The sequence below is a fragment of the Ambystoma mexicanum genome, chromosome 2q (assembly GCF_040938575.1).
Source record: "Ambystoma mexicanum isolate Mex_15411 chromosome 2q, UKY_AmexF1_1, whole genome shotgun sequence".
In the NCBI taxonomy this organism is placed as follows: Eukaryota; Metazoa; Chordata; class Amphibia; order Caudata; family Ambystomatidae; genus Ambystoma; species Ambystoma mexicanum.
Genome location: NC_090924.1, coordinates 1,275,739,081 through 1,275,750,700, shown reverse-complemented (window position 1 = coordinate 1,275,750,700; position 11,620 = coordinate 1,275,739,081). Strand labels below are relative to the sequence as shown.

Sequence of the window (11,620 nt, the reverse complement as noted above, 5' to 3'; positions counted from 1 at the left end):
GTGGCAAAAAGGCTGTGGATTTGCCACTGCAATCGATGTAAAGGATGCGGTGGACACCCCTGCAACCCCCATACCCATTATACCATTTAATGGGAGTGGGGGACAGCCCTGCAACCCATGCTCTCCTTAAATGTTATAATAGGGTACACCTTTTCGGCATCAAACCACAGCATTTTTGCAGCGATTTTTTTGTAAAGGCAACATTTTTGCCACGGTTTTATTACTGCATACCGCAGGAACCTACTATACCTTGTGATTATTCAGAACGTGCAAATGCAAAAAAGGAAGAAGGAAGAGGGGTTAAGTGCTGGGGAGCCTGAGCTCGTGGGTGAGCCATAGACAAAGTGTTAGGAATGTTGAGTGCTACATGGCCTGGGCCGTGGTAAGTGTAAGTCCGAGCCTCCAGAGTGGAGGGAGTGCAGATGCAAAGTGCTGTGGCTAGAGAGGAGGTGGAAAGAATTGGTGTGGGATGTCAGGGCCCGAGGATTCATAAGGGCCAAGGACACTGATTCAGCAACTGCGGGATTAGCAGAGGAGAGAAGAAGAGAAGGAGGAGGAAAAGAGGAAAGTCTTAAGGAGCTTCAGAAATTTGAGAATTTCCTGCTCAGGGCGCAGGGGGAGAGGGAGGCTATTCCAAAGGTGGGAGCCCACAAAGGAAAGTGAGCGACCCTCCTGCCTTCTGTTTAAAAAAACGCTTAACACACAAAAAGTTGGTACCAGAGGAGCAAATTGGTCTAGAGGGAGAGTATTTAGTGAGATAAAGTTGAACATAATGTGGTCCCCGGGCCCAGACGGCCTTGTGGATGATGCAGAGGGATTTGAAGTTAATCTGTGCAGCAACCGGGAGCCAGTGAAGACCTTTTAGTGCAGGGGAAATGCAGTCCCTGGGCTTAAGGACAAGAATAAGGCTTGCTGCCCTATTCTGGATAAGCTGCAGAGGTCGTAAAATGGAAGAAGGAAGATTCACGAGGAGTTGACTGATGGGGCCATTGGCTTCTTGCCGTTAGAGATAATTCTGCTTCTTGTCGTTATAGACAGATAGGCTTCGTGCCTTCGGTAAACAGAGGTTCTGATACCATAAAAGGCTGGCTTCAGTGGGGACAGTCAGAGCTGCTCATGATCCTGGACAGGACTAGGCTGGAGGCAGGCAGCGCTGAAGGGCCTAGGAGCAAGCTGGAACTACTCTCAGCAAGCTGGAACTACTCTCTCTATATGAAAGCCTATGGAGAGGGGTGGGGGGATCATCTCTCCTTTTTTCTGCTTGGATTTTGTAGGATCTGAAATTGCATTATTGGGCTCAAAATGCTTTTCATTTGGCTTTTTGAGAAAAACTACTATTATTGGCTGAGCTGCATAGGGAACCATTCCTACCTATGGCAATCAGCTCACCACCCATGGAAATATTGTATTCTTAACTGGCTGTGGCCTGCATCATGGTCAATTCCAATTTACACTAAATCTTTTAAGGCTTTTTTACCTTTTTTTTGTTACTTTTTTCTAAGATACCATGCTGAGTTTGATAGGTGGTTTTTCCTATTGGCATTGATATTTTTGGGGATTTTTCTTGGACTGTGCAGACCACAAGCCTTCATCCAGGCTCCAGGCATCCAGCCCTTAGCTGTCTTCTCCCTTTGTTGGATAGCTCTACCATTGATAAGCATGAGTACCTTGGAGCTTGATAACACAATCTTAAAATGTTGTGAGTACCATGGCTTTCCATGTCATTAAATATTATACATAGCAATACTTGGCATATGATGCAAGCACCCATGCAAGCACCAGAGTACATCCCGCCAATACCTGACAAATGGTGTTACTTCCTGGGTGGTCTTTCCATGTGTTAACAATGAGCTGTAACTATGCAATATTTTAAGATCAAACAAAACTATTGATTTTGTGAATGCGTGTTTGAAGATCTTTTTAGAAAGTTGTGTTCTTTAGTCTAACTAAAATGAAATGAAAAAAACACTCTAGCAATTCTGCCATCTAGTGGTCACCATGTATATTTACATATAACCACGAATTAACTATGTATTGGTTTATCCATTGCGCTTCATGAACAGCAATGGTGAGGCAATTGTCCATTTTAAGAGTTACTTACGTCCAGCCGATCACATGTAAATGATTTAATCAATACTTATGTAGAACAGTGTTTATTTGCCTGAAAGTATTCTATGTAATAATTCCCCATAGGAACCCATTTCCTCCTGTGTTTGATAGCGTGTATGTTCCCGGTGGGCCTATCAGGGGCGCACTTTTCATCTTAAGACTGTGGAATAATTGAACTTTGTGACGAGTAATAGTATGGTGTCTCGATGATCCAGGAGAATGTCGCGGGTCAGGGCCAAAATGACAATCTCTCTAAGTGTTTCTTGCCTTTGTTCCTTGCTGTAATGCTTTGGGTCCTTCTGGTGCAACAATATTCCAAACATAAAACATAAGTTTAGTGATTCTGTCCAGTGTAATGCTTGTTTTACTGTCACTCTGTGTGATACCATGGATGGGCACGGCGAGGGACTGTGCGGGAGCAGCTGGCTGTTAGACTCGCTAAGATGCCGATGTTATAAAGCCGTCCACGATTTAAGGGCTGCAGCCAAAAGGGAGGTGCACAAGCACTGCCCTGCCTGAGACTCTAGGGGCGAGGCCCAGAGCCAGCAAGGGGGCGGGCCCAGTAGCAATGTTGCCTGGCACTGGAGGAGAGCGAACAATAGCGAGGAGCTTTGGGAAGCCTTCTCTTTGGTCACTACAGGTGGAGCTGCAAATATATCAACGTACCCTTCATTACAATATGAATTAACAAATAGAACGCAATACACCAGATTACGGCCATGTTGAAAAATACATGATCAAGTGACAGGATAAAATGTGCGACTCCCATATGGTCTAGCGGTTAGGATTCCTGGTTTTCACCCAGGCGGCCCGGGTTCGACTCCCGGTATGGGAAGGAAGGTTTTTAGAGACGAGCAACATTATCAGACGCCTTCATGGCCTGAGCTGCTTGAAACATTTTTAATTATAAAGATGAGGCTGATGTAGAAAAAGCTTTGCTACTCTATATTTTAGAAATACGAAATGTCATTTTTTGGGGTCAAATAACACTTTATTATTTTTCCACACAAGTTGCATCAACACAAAGAAAACAGAAAAAAGAAATAAAAGAACACGAACTTATTACTTCCCTCACACCCCAACGCCACAGTTTCCCTACCTTTTCCCACCTGGTCGAATATTTATTTATTTATTTCATTTATTTGAATTTATAAAGCGCCTAACGGTCCTAAGGCATCACGGCGCTGTTACAGAAGGCTTTGCACAAATGTACATGGCACCATAGGAGATACAGTCAGACAGAAGTACTACATACAATTGCACGAAAAAGTACAGATCAGATACATACATTTACAGAAAAGAAGTACAGACAGGACAGGGTCCCAGGTTGCAAGGGAGGCCCTCGTTTCTTACGTACATGTGAGGCAGGGCTAGTTAATTAGCTTGGATTTGAGCGCTCTGCGGAACGCTGTGAGTGAGGTCTCCTTCGTAAGTGATAGTGGTAGCGCTTTCCAGTTCTTTGGAGCAAGGAAGGGAAAGTTTACACCTCCAGCTTTGGTTCTTTTAAAGGTAGGGATTGAGAGCTGGTCAGTGTGCTGGGCCCGCTTGGGTCTGTTTGAAGTGGCACAGTGAATTCTTTCTGATAGGCAGGGGGGAGCAGAGTGTGATAGGCACATGTGTGTGATGCACAGGGTCTTAAAGAGTATCTGCTCTCTGACTGGGAGCCAGTTGGCATCCCTTCTCGCTTGGGAAATGTGTTTGCTTTTTGGACTGCTTAGTGCTGCTCTCAGGGCGTTATTTTGGGTGATTTGCAGTTTGTTAAGGTTTTTGGAAGATGTCCCTAGAAGCAGGGCATTACAATAATCTAGCTTGGCTCCGATGGTGGCTCTAGCTATGTTCAGACAGTTTTTGGAGAGGAGGTACGGTTTAACCGCATTTATGATCTTGGTAGTAAGTGCGGCTGATGATGAGATGGCGTTTACTTGCCTAGTCTTAGTGAGGGTGGAGTCAAGGAAAACTCCAAGTGTTTTGACTGCTGCCTAGGCAGTGATTACGGTGTCTCTATGCTGAAGGAACTGTATTTACTGTCTAGCTTGTTCAGGATTTCTGTTTTATCCCCATTGAGACATAGGCCATTGGCTGCCATCCACACCTGGATAAGTGCATAGGTATCGTTCAGTGTGGCTGCATCCTGTTCATAGGAACCTGAGAGGGGGAGGAGGACTTGAGTATCATTGGCATAATTGGTATATGCTATGCTATGATATGAATGCTGTGAGGAATGGGGCTAGTGAGTGTGCGCAGTCTTTGATAAGGAGCGCGGGGCAGATATCACCCTTGCATGTAGATGGCTTGATATGTTACATGATGTCAGTTACTTCTCTGAAAGTGAACGATTTTATATCTTTGTTGTGCTGGTTAGGACAGAAGCAGAGGGAACGTTGCTTTTAGGCAGTGCAAGGAAATGGGAGTTGATTTTTCCCCGGAGGGTGTTTATTTTATTCAGCGTGGCTGTTTGGATACTGTTGCACCAGGTTACATCTTTCGCGGTTTCCTGTGCGTTACCTGGTGGGGCTGCCAGTTCTTTGAATATTGCAAAAAACTCTTTCGACTCAGATTTTGCATTAGAGATCCTGGAGTTGTATGAGGAGGATTTGGCTAGGGAGATTGCTTTTTTATAGCGTGAGGCAATAGTTTTGTAGGCTTGTAGAGTCCAGTCCATGGGACATGTTTGCCATTTGGTGAGCGCAGATCGTTTGAGGGAGCTTAGCTCTAGTAGCTCTTGGGTGAATCATGAGTTGGCGTGTTTCTTGGATTTGGCTTTTTTTCTCTGCGGAGGGGTGATGGCGTCTACTGCAGTTTTGATGGTGGAGTTGTAGAGCTCAACCAGAGCCAGGGGGTTATTGGAGAACGGGGGCTTCAGGGCCGAGGCCTATGTGAAAGGAAGGATCCTTTCTTTGGTGAGGAGCCGAAAGTATCTGGCCAGGGCTGGGGGTGTGAAGGTGTTGGGTTTGATTGTGTTTTTGGTAGGGATGTGGAAGTGTATGAGGTGGTGGTTGTTACGGAGAATTCTCATAAATGGCTGATTTCCCTTACCTAATGAGCCCCTCGGCAGCTTTGCTGGATTTCTAGGGTCTATTTTTTTCACCTGGTAAGAGTGTGAGCCTTTTTCCCACTCTTACATGTGTTTTGCTTTGTGCGTTTTTACCATTTGTGTGATCTTGGGGTCTGGAGCCTCACCTACTCCATGAGCATCATTTTTGTGTGTGTTACACAGCACCCTCAGTACAGTGACACACGGTTGTCTTTTAGACTTCCCACTAACTGCATTTTTCGGAGACTGACTACTGTCTCCCAGAAACATGTAAAGTTGCCATTAACCTTATGTAGTATCTTTAAATCACAGACCCAGTACACCCCATCTTACATGGAGTATTGGAAAGGGTTAATTCTTATCCCTTTTTGTCTGTTTCTCTTGGAGCACTGTTTGACTCCCTTTTCATCAAGACGTGGCTGGTGGCAGTGGTAACTACCCCATTTTTCATACCGCGGTTATCTTATATAACCATGGTATTGTTTTAGGCTATTTTATTAGCCTCGAACATAAACCCGCTTGACCAAATACATTTAATGTCGGCTCCGGCTGGGCTTAGTCACCATTTCATTTTGTTAAAGTCTTTCTCGTGTTTTACTCTGCATGCCAAACCAGGTTTGGTCCCTTTGTGCGCTGTCTTTTCGCGGGCTTCTGCACAGTAGCCCTCCTTAAGGCGCCTGAAAGTCTGGGTAGGCAGGATGCGAGGGAGGGGTTTTAGGACCCCTGCCATGGGTTCCCTTGGTAACCCAAGTCGCACTCCTGTTTGATTGGCTGGGTGACTGTCCTTGCCAGGACAGCCACCCTGCTGTGAGATTGATAGCCAATCTGTGTGAATGGGGGAAAACTGCATAAAAAGCAGGTCTCTGGGACTGGAAAGGCAGAGTCGCCACTGGAACGAAAGAACCAATGAGGAGCTGACAGAAGAGACCCCCTACAATGACTGAACCGCCTGGTGAAGCCCTGCTGCAGGTCTGAATCTTCAGAATCCGACGACAGAGAAGATCCTCCTGGAACTTTTTTCCCTTGAACTGGTGGGACCAACAAGTTCGCCCAAACTTCAAGCCAGGACCCCTCCTCTGGTCGAATTCGCTTTACAGTGCTACAGTGGGCCGGATAGCCAAGAAGGTCGGACCATGCTTGGGTTTTAAGGAGCGCCCCTTTTATTCATTGTTTTGCTCTGCTGCTGGTCTCTTCCTTGGGTAGTGCAGGACACTCCAGTCTTCCTACTTCTTGTCAGTCCGACAGTCGCTTCAGGAACCGTGAGCCTGCAGGAACTACCAGGAACGTCCGCCTCAGCTACAGCTTCTTCTCCGTTTTAATCCGGTTGTTCGTTTCGTTCAGCCGCGATGAACGTGTTTGAAATCTTTCTCCAATCCGAGGGCTTGTCCTTCTCTTCTCTTTGAACTAACTTTTCTGCCAACCAACCTCGCCCGGAACGCGTGGCACAAACTTTACCGCACACTACCCTGAATCGTGTGATCTTGAGCAAAAGACTTTTGACCTAGTGACGTTGGCCCTAAGCCTTTTTGACCTGATTCTATCACTGTAGTCCCTCTTGCTCAATTGCCCTGAGTACTTACCTGTTGGTGTGGTTCAATTTTTATTAACTTTGTCTTTCCCTCCCTTTTTAATTCTGGAGTGTCATTTTGCTCCCACTTCATTTTGTGAGCTTAACTTGTCTGGAACCTATTTGGAGTGGTGTGGTGTATTAAGCGTGTGATTTTTAAACTGCTTTATGATAGTGAAATGTTATACAACTGAAGAGTAAATAAATGTATATTCTTTTACTTGAAAACCTTGAGTCAGTGTTTGCTTGAATCATAGTAATTGCTCTCCTTTGTGTAACTATTTGATACTGCTCACTTGCTCTTGAGATAAGTCTGTCTGCTCAGCCATCGCTACCACTTTTACTGTGTAGTACAGGTTTGTACCAAAGGTGAATTTGTACTGTCACTTGTAGTCTTAATTGTGTGCGATGTTCCCAAAGGGTACTGCATATAATTCTGCCTAACAGTGGTCGGTCCAGGGGTGGGGTGTGTTAGAGCTCATTTCTATGTTACAGTTGTGGTCAGCTATCCAATCTAATATGCAACCTTTTGTGTGCGTCGGGTCAGTGACTCTTTGGAGAAAGCCCAAATCGTGGAGAGCCTTAGCAAAGGCTTTACTTTGCTTGTCTTTTGGGTCTTTGAAGCCGAGGTTGAAGTCACCCAGGAGGATGGCTTTGGTGTTATGTTTTATGTTGTCTCCTAACTGGTGAAGAAGATTTATTTCGAAGTCTAGTAGGGAGCCTGGGGGGGGGGCGATAGATAATGTAGAGGTAAATAGTATTATTGGGTGAGAGGGAGATTTGAACAGATAGGGCATCTGTGTTGTCATTTGATGAGGAATTTATTTGTCGAATGGCCAGGGAGTTTTAGTGATGAGGGCCACTCCACCTCCTTTGTTGGAGGTTCTGTCCTTGTGGAATATGGTGTACCCTGGTGGGAGGGTTCATTCAGCCAGGTTTCGGTGATGGCGAGGTGATCAAGATCCAGGTCAGTGAGCAGGTCTTGAATCTCGATGGCATGTGATGGGAGTGATTGTGTGTTAATAAGAGCGCATTTGAGCTGGGGGCAGGGGGGAGTGGAAGGATTTTGGGTCTTGGTGGGGCATGGTACAATGGTAGCCTTGTTGGTGCATTGCGGTGCATTAGGCTTGTGTATATGTGGGGGCAAGGGTCTTGGAGTTCCTTACTTAGGTTTAGCCGTGGTTGTCCTATGCCCAGACCGGGCTCCTAAGAGTAGGTTTCTCAGGTGGGTAGGCCTGGGTCGTGAGGTGAATTGGTGAGGTTCTGGGTGGTCATGCAACTTCGCAGGCCTGGACCTTGATGGGTGTGCATGGTTGTCTTACCCAGTGGGTGTCAGAGTATGTGTGGCAGGTGGGGCAAGGGAGCGCAGGAAAGGCATAGGGGGGATGTCATTTGAGTAGGGCAGCCTGTGGTGCATCTTAGTGAGTGGGAGGAAGCTAGCTAGGCTGCTTGGGTGGCTATGGGAGAGACACTTTTATTATTAGGTTATTTATTGAGTGTGGACCTAGCTTCGGGAAGCAATGGAGTGCTTTACAATAACAGTAAGGGAAGCATAGATTAAGGGAATGGGAGCTAACGGGTGGGCAATTTGCAACAAGGGACCTACAAGTAACCAGGGTAGGAGACAGTGAAGAGCAGATCATAGAGTTTCAGTACGGTGGGGAGTGCGGGCTGTGTGGACCTATTACAGAGGTGCCATTCCTTGAAAAGGAAGGTCTTGAGCTCTTTACTGAAGGATAGAAGCAATGGGGCGAGTCTGATGACCGGCTCATTCTTTTCTTCCTGCACCATAGGAGTTCAAGTCTGCACATTTCCTGACTTCTGGTGGATCGCAGGCCTCTGGAGATGCAGAGTTTCTCAGTGAGGTAGTTTGGGGACTTCAGGGTGACAGCCTAGTAGAGGCTTGCAGCTGGAGCCAGTGCAGTTAGAGGAGGTTCAGGGTCAAATTTCCAGAGTCCTTTGAGTTGGTCTGCAGCACGCAGAACACATCTCAGGGATGCCAGTGTAGTCAAAAGGGGGCTTTTGATAAGGCACTATGCTAAATAGAAGGTCTGGTGCTTGAATGTTATTTAAATTACAACAAACATAATACAAGTGGATATAGGTACAAGTCTGGTACCCTTTTGCAGAGCCAACAGAGGAAGAGTCCTGGTTGTCTGGTAATATCTAAATAGGTTCTGGGGTACAGTTTAGAGGTCTGAATAAATGTGTGGTAGAGTAAAGCATAGGGGTTATGGGTGGGGAGGAGACAGTATTTGGTTAATGTGTGCAGGCATATCTTAGCTAGATTTTTCTGTTCATGGAACCAGTTTTTCATTAGTTTTTACCTTTTGTGGCTGTATTGGGTTTTTGGTCACACTTACATAGTAAGGTAATGTAAATGAGCTGGACCAGAATATCATGACTAGTTCATTATTTTAAGTGAAAGCAAACGTCAGGTAATTACTGTGGCTTGTGCCTTATTAAATCTTATTGCATAGGTGAGAAATGTCTGCATGCGCTGCTAAAAATCTTCTGAGCGGCACCCAGAAGGAAGCTGGGCAAGCGCACATGCTCACAGCTTAGAGGGAACATATCCTTCTCGTGTGCTCTTCCAGTGCATTCTCTGTTGAGGGATACTATAATTTAGGTTTTTGTGTCTATCCTCAGTAATTCTCTTGTGCACCTCTCATGTGCTCTTGCTGTGTATTCTCTGTTGAGGGATAATATAATTTAGATTTTATGCCTATCCTTCTCATGTGCTCTTGCAGTGTATTCTCTGTTGAGGGATACTATCATTTAGGTGTTTGTGTCTGTCCTCAATCATTCTCTTCTGCACCTCTCATGCGCTCTTGCAGTGTATTCTCTGTTGAGGGATACTATCATTTAGGTGTTTGTGCCTATCCTTCTCATGTGCTCTTGCAGTGTAATAGCTGTTGAGGGATACTATAATTTAAGTGTTTGTGTCTATCCTCAATCATTCTCTTCTGCACCTCTCATGCGCTCTTGCAGTGTATTCTCTGTTGAGGGATACTATAATTTAAGTGTTTGTGTCTATCCTCAATCATTCTCTTCTGCACCTCTCATGCGCTCTTGCAGTGTATTCTCTGTTGAAGGATATTATAATTGCAAAAGCAACCCATGCTGCCGGCCATACTATACCAAGAAGACTAAGCGGATAGGTGCCAAGTGGCGCCCCTGCCAAGATCATAATCCAACTGCCACCATTCAGGTAAGCAGTGGATGTAGTGCGATCACAGTATCTAGAACTAGTTCTGACTCCCCTACACTAAAATTCGATTCACCCTTTACAGATTGGATCTGTACTCTGTCCAGCCAGTGAAGCCAGGACACCATTTTGAATCAATCAGCCATGTTTCATCTCCTAGCAGAATCGGTAAGCGCCATCAAAGTTATGTAGACAGGCGCTCATAACCAGCACATACAGTGTGCCCTCCATAAAATACCTCAGACACTATGCCACCTACCTTATAGCACCACCCCTTACTGTTCTTCATTTATTCCAACAGCACCCCCAGAACATCCAGACCTTACAATCTCCCCATCCTGACAAAGGCCCCCCAAAGAAAGGCTAATACTCCATCGCCTGAAGGGCCGAAACACTGTGGTGTAGAGCTCGCCTCGCTGAGTCATAGTGATAAACACTCACTATCTTTGTTTATAATTGTATTCACATGTATTTGTTTGTTCACATTTGCTCCCCTGTTATGACCCCTGTCTTGACGACTCTTGACAGAAGGATATGTATGTTGTAAACTCTGTGTACTACAGTCCAAGTTATGTATCTTGGAGATACAGTTATTGTCATTCATTTTTCTGTATCAAATATAACACTGTTGTTCTGTGTGGTGTCTCCCAGTAGACATATTGATATCATTGTTTTCATAATATAATGAAACATTTCTGGAAACAATGAAGGGGTCTGATCATTTCTTTTGACCTGGTAAATGTGTTTGTCCCATGTGCATAGAAGTGTCAGGTGTTCTAGTGGTCTCCTTCACCGACCCATTCAACTGTGTCTTATGACAATTTAGCCCTCCTGGGCAGAATAGGGTCCCGACCAGGAGCCCCCTTTTTGACCATATTAGTACAGCCCATGGCTGTGGGCATCACCACGACCCGTAAGGGGATCGTGCAGTACACATTTCAAAACCAGGACCTTGTCACTAACAAGGACAGGGTTAACATAGACTCTTCTACCGATGACTATTTTAAGAAGCTTTTAGGAACGACATCCACTCTCAATAATCAAGATTGTGTCATCACTAAAGACCTCTCAAAGGATGAACTAGAAATTCTGAACTAGAACAAGAAGAAACTGGTACGCACAGAAATGCATGGCAAATTCATGTTAGAATATCCAAAGGCCGGCATAATTCCAGAAGGCCTACAGGTGGGGAACTTCCCCAGTGTCTTTACAAACAATCCGAAATTCATCAAAGACTGCAGCAGCGTGGGGAATAAGTGCAGCAGGGATTGGTTGATCCTTGTAATAGACACCGCCGACGAGGAGTGCCAAAACCAGGGCTCCGAACTACAAGATTTGGAAAAGAAATTTCTAGACGACAAGACGATACAAGAGGCCAATGACAAACTGGAGAAACTCGATATTGAAATAGAAAAATTCAAGAATAGCACCATAGATAGAAAAGTTCAAAAATTCAAAAAAGACCTGCAGACATACTCGGAAGAGAAAACCTACCCATACCTACAAACTACTTTCTACACAGACGTACAACAAGAACAAGGATTCAATAGAAGGAACAGAGGCATCACCTTTTTGGGTACATCAGCAAGCAGTGGGAGTGGAAGTGATCCCAGCCTAGCAGGACCATCAGGACAACCTCAGCAGCCCCCTTTTTTTCACAGAGGAGGACAGCGGGGGCGACCCAGGAGGAGACCAACACCAA

At 45.3% G+C, this 11,620-nt stretch overlaps 1 non-coding gene across 1 annotated transcript; it reads left to right on the top strand.

Annotated features, from left to right (window-relative positions):
- The first annotated feature begins 2,872 nt into the window (after positions 1-2,872).
- On the top strand, positions 2,873-2,944 carry TRNAE-UUC (transfer RNA glutamic acid (anticodon UUC)). Its single transcript has one exon. It is a non-coding gene; the product is annotated as a tRNA-Glu (tRNA).
- Positions 2,945-11,620: the final 8,676 nt, after the last annotated feature.